General features: G+C 36.0%; 1 long non-coding RNA gene across 1 annotated transcript; it reads right to left on the bottom strand.

Moving 5' to 3' along the window:
• Positions 1-2,682: 2,682 nt before the first annotated feature.
• On the bottom strand, positions 2,683-3,892 carry LOC142821030 (uncharacterized). Its single transcript, XR_012898081.1, has 3 exons — positions 3,713-3,892; positions 3,465-3,536; positions 2,683-3,025 (listed from the first exon to the last, which is right to left on the bottom strand). It is a non-coding gene; the product is annotated as an uncharacterized LOC142821030 (long non-coding RNA).
• Between the last annotated feature and the right edge of the window lie 1,118 nt (positions 3,893-5,010).

Genomic DNA, 5,010 nt, shown 5'->3' with positions numbered 1-5,010 from the left:
GAAATCATCTTACTGCCAAAACCCAGTGATTTGGTGCATTGTAAGGAAGTAACAGTATCTCATGATGAAGAAATCTGCTCTGTAATTTTTTTAAATTAGGTTCAAAATTAAAATTGAAAGATAAGCCAACAATGACACGAGGATTATACTATCTTATTTTAGTATCCTGATTACCATTAATTTATGCACTACCCATCAAAAATAGCATTGTCATTTAACATTTAGGTTAGTGTCTTCATTACGAATGTGCTCTGTTCATGCGATGTAAGAAATATTGTAAATCTTTACCTTCGATTTCATGTCTCGTTGTCTGCCTAACAGAATCTGCCTTACAGAATCTGTGTGGCAACAACTGCTGAGATGGCTTCTACCTGTTGACAGACAACCAAGATCTTAATGCATTATTCACTCATTAATGCATATAAAGAACCTAAGATTACTTATCAGATTATTTCTGTGATCGATAATTAGTATTACTTAGGGATCCTTAGACACCAAGTAAATGTGGTGTCTAGCTTCTAGAGTTTTTTCTTCACTATCCTGTTTAGAAGGGAAAACATAAAATAGGTAATGAGTGTAATATACACATCCATACAAGGGATCCGTACTGTTATCAAAAAGGGCATGTACGACATTCATGGGGAAAAAAAGGATTAGTAAAAAACCTATATTGTCATACGTAATATAAGACATTATTCATTAGGTCACAGATTATTCTGTAAATAATGTACAACATAATTATAGACAAACAACTGTAAATATCAATAGATCAAGTATTGCATGTCGTATATTATTCTCAAAATGCATTTCAATACCTGGTTTTTTTTCATTTACATCATTTGAAATTTTGCAATGGCAGTTGTAGATTATTTCAAAAATATTGTGAAAGCCATAGTATGTCTTACATTCCCGTTGGTGTTAAGGAAGTGATACAATTCAGACAGTTATGTAGTATCACATTACGTGGCCTACCTTTCCCCCCGATTTATCGACTAGACAGCTGAAATACGCATCAATAACCTACAACACATGATGACAGAAAGGGAACATTGTAAATAATATTACATTACACATTTATCTTTCCATACACTTGTAATGTGAATTAAGATTACCTCATCACATATCCAGCTTCTTGGTTTCAGGCAATGAAAAGAAGAGCCATACAATTTGAAATTTCCCACACATCCTCCATCATCATGTGACAGAAATCATATTCCTCCTGCATTTTATCATTTGCCATAAGATCCTCCACTATCTCCTCTTCTTCTGTTGATGTCTTTTTTATAAAGTTCAATGGTTGAACCTGATAATTGTGTGATTCAGGCCCATCCAATTTTCGAATCTTTTTCACAGGGATTTGTGGTCCCCTTGTTACCCACTGTCATTTCAGTTACTATTCTTTCCTCTGTTGTACTATTGGGAGGAAATTGTGCTGGCTCTTTAAATGGCTTTAAATGTGCAATGCTGTACTTGGTTGCTAACATTTTTCCTGACATGGTTTCTAATTTTACTGTCTTACCCTCAATACTAGTAATTTTGTATGGTCCACGATATGTCGGTTCTAGTACTCCGCCTTTTCTTGTTCTCTTCCTAGCATTCAGTAATAGGACAGAGCTCCCAACATCAAATTTTACGTCACCGTATTTTGAGCTGTGCCTTTTGGAATAATGTCTCTGTTGCCTTTCTTGGGCTTTTGAGATGTTCCCTAAAGCCATTTCAATGTCAGCCTCATTTCGCAATGTCTTTTCTATGTCATACTTTTGGAGGAATTCTTCAGTGAGTGTATTTAAATCTGGGATCTTAGAAAAAGCATAGAGAAGGAGTTATATTTGTTCCCTGTATTCATACTGAAATAAATATGTACTTGTAAGCTGCAGGTGATAACATACACTTACCATGTAATTTTCTGAGACTTCTTCTGGATGTCTGGGGTCTTCTGCAAACATTAGTCGAAAGGGGGTAAGTTTTGTGCTTGTGGTGTTTTGTTCGCATTGAAAACAAAATTGGATGAACTATTGCATCCCAATTTGTACCATTTTCATCAACCATCTTCTGTAATGCTCTGCAAGAAATGATCTTTGAGATTTTGTGTGTTTTTGAAAGCACACGTTTATTGTAGACTGAAACTAATAACTAATCAAACCTGATCAATGAATAATGAATATATATTTCCAATCAACATGTATTAGCGTGAAAATTCATTAGCAGATTAGACACAGCAGATTACACTTGCCATTATTGCTGTGATATTGTGACCCATTCACTTACGTTCTGATTTTTTTATTAGCATTTTCAACCAAGCCATTGGTTTGTGGATGGTACGGGGTGGAGAAGCTACGTTCTATGTCTAATTTTTTGCATAGAAACATATTAAACTGGAAGAAAAGAAAATAGATCATGAACTTACATATAGGATTGTCCTAAGGACTGTCACTAGGCCTATTTCCCCTAAGTGTTATGTATAATGTTTAATTTTAATATTCGTTCTTTTAATACTACTATTGGAAACATCATAAAATTTTTTTCCATTGTCCAATCGGAAGACAACATTGAAAAGTTTTAGACCACCTGTCACAGTGACCAACTTAAGATTATTAAAAAAAGGATGTAGATTGTTCTGGATCAGTGGTCGAGATCACTGTGCCTTTCTTTTGACAGAAATCAGAAGTGCCCAGAAAACAATGTTCACTGACAGGTGGAAGATACCTATTCTCTAGGTTGAATACATTTTAAAAATTATTTGTAAAAAACTTATAACATTTTTATGGTGAGAATTTAAAAAAATTATTACCTTATTACAGAATTCGGGACCACGATCGGTCAGTATGCGCTGTGGGAATCCACGCATACACATCATGACGTACATTTTCTCGGCCACCTCAAGTGCTGACTTACTTTGAAGTGGAAACGCAAACAGAAATTTTGAAACATAATCTATGACTGTCATTATATACCGGTAGCCATTCTTTGTTTTGGGTAATGGTCCCATTAAATCCATTCCCAATAATTCCCAGACACGAAGAGCCTATAAATCAGGATTAAAAATAAGAGTCTGAATTCAGTGTTAGCACACAAATGTATCAATTATAGATATAATTTTTTGGAAAAATACAGAACGTACTGTGGTTTCAACATTACCGGAATGAAGACAGCTATTTTTAAAAGGTATTACTAAGTAAGGAAGGAAATATAGCAACCATAGCTACTATTATTACTGTGTATTGAATGGATCTCGGACTGTAGGGATTACCCGGCCTCATCCCTACCCTTCATTATTATTTACTGACACTGGGAAACAACACACACTGTGCAATGGAGGGTTGCTTCTCCTCATCTCAAATGATGGCTAATGATGTCACTGGCACAGGAGGCTGTTAACTTTATGGCAACATGGCTTAAATGTGAATTACTGACCTAGCTTTGTCACAATTGATAAATACTGTGTGTGATTACAAAAAACGAACCTTTATGCTTCTCATGGTGTTATCCACATGTAATTTCTTTCCCTGTTTCTGGCAAGTCGGACATCGCGCAACCTAGTTTGGATTGAAGAACACGATCACGTTACTTTTTCCTTAGATCATTAGTACTTCAAGGGAACAGAGTTCACCTTTCCACGGCGAATATATATTTTCTTAATTTAATAAATCATGAAATAGTATTTCAAAAGTCAATGTCTTTCTTCCTTAATTACTGTCATTTCTTTACCTACCCAATCGACAATGTCTCTCGTCATCCCTGGCCAATAGTATTTTGAAGTCATTATATTCCGAGTTTTGAATATTCCTTCATGTCCACCCATTAAACTCTCATGATGATGTTCAAAAAGTGGCCGTGCTTCTGTCATGGTATGCACAACTTTAACCTTTCTTCCTTTGGCTGAATGGTACAATGTCCCATCTGTTGAATATAGAACATGGATCACATAGGATCAGTAAGGTGATTGCCTGCTGCAACAACCAGTGTTACATCTCTTTTAAGCATCTTCCCCTGTATCCCATTTCCTGTTTGCTCCTTGGCATTATGCATGACCCACAGCTACTGTACTCATTTTCAACCCAAATGAGTTGAAAACAGAGCCCTAGAAACAGCCCTAGTACCGTGAACATGTAGTCCCTGTGTCACAATGGCACAAGGACTATAGGACTGAGCCAGATCTCCTACAGCATGCGGTCTCCTTGGGTAGGGTATGTCATGTCTTCCGTAGATTAACATGATCAAGATGGTGTAGCTATTCCTGCCCCACCCCTCACTTAGGCTGTAGATGTGGTTTTGAATAGAGGTTCCCCCTGATGATGCGCCAATTAATCACAGGCTGTATTCTGTGAGACATGTGATTTCTTTACACGGGCCAGCCACCCATTTCCAGTTTTCCCCCAACCCTCCCCAGCCAAGGCACAGTAGTGAACGTGGCTACTCTGCTAAAGATGTAGAGAAAATGCTGAAATCAAGTGTTGCATTTCCAATACAAACTGTTATTATCATTGGTATTGAAAATTATTACAAGACACACACACAACAAAGAAATCTATACACTGTATAATTCGTACTTGTGTGAGTACAAGGGACTTTCAGTATACGGTTATGATTATTTATTTCTGTTTTGTAAATTAGAAATAATTTCTCAATGAGCAGATAGTGACTGTTGTTGTTGCTTTTCATACCAAAGGAGAATATTCATAAGACATGAACAGTGATCATTTCAATTTTCAAAAAATTATAATTATAACTAGTTTATAAGGTAACTGACCATTATTTTCCTGGTATGCATAGATAGCAATCTAATTTTTAAATGAACTGTGAGTGAAGGTAATGCTGACAATCACAGTAACAGTGAAGGTTAGGTAAACATTCCAAATAATACCAATGTTGGGAATGCAGTACAATCCTGTACATCAAGTATCATCTATTGTAATGTGATTCTTCGATTAAAAAAGGATTCCTTGCCTTCCAAAGAGAATCTACTACCAAATCTTCGAAGGTTAAATCGTCCAGCCTTATTCATTCCTT

The sequence above is a fragment of the Pelodiscus sinensis genome, chromosome 29, assembly GCF_049634645.1.
Source record: "Pelodiscus sinensis isolate JC-2024 chromosome 29, ASM4963464v1, whole genome shotgun sequence".
In the NCBI taxonomy this organism is placed as follows: Eukaryota; Metazoa; Chordata; order Testudines; family Trionychidae; genus Pelodiscus; species Pelodiscus sinensis.
This window is presented reverse-complemented; position numbering and strand designations above follow the sequence as displayed.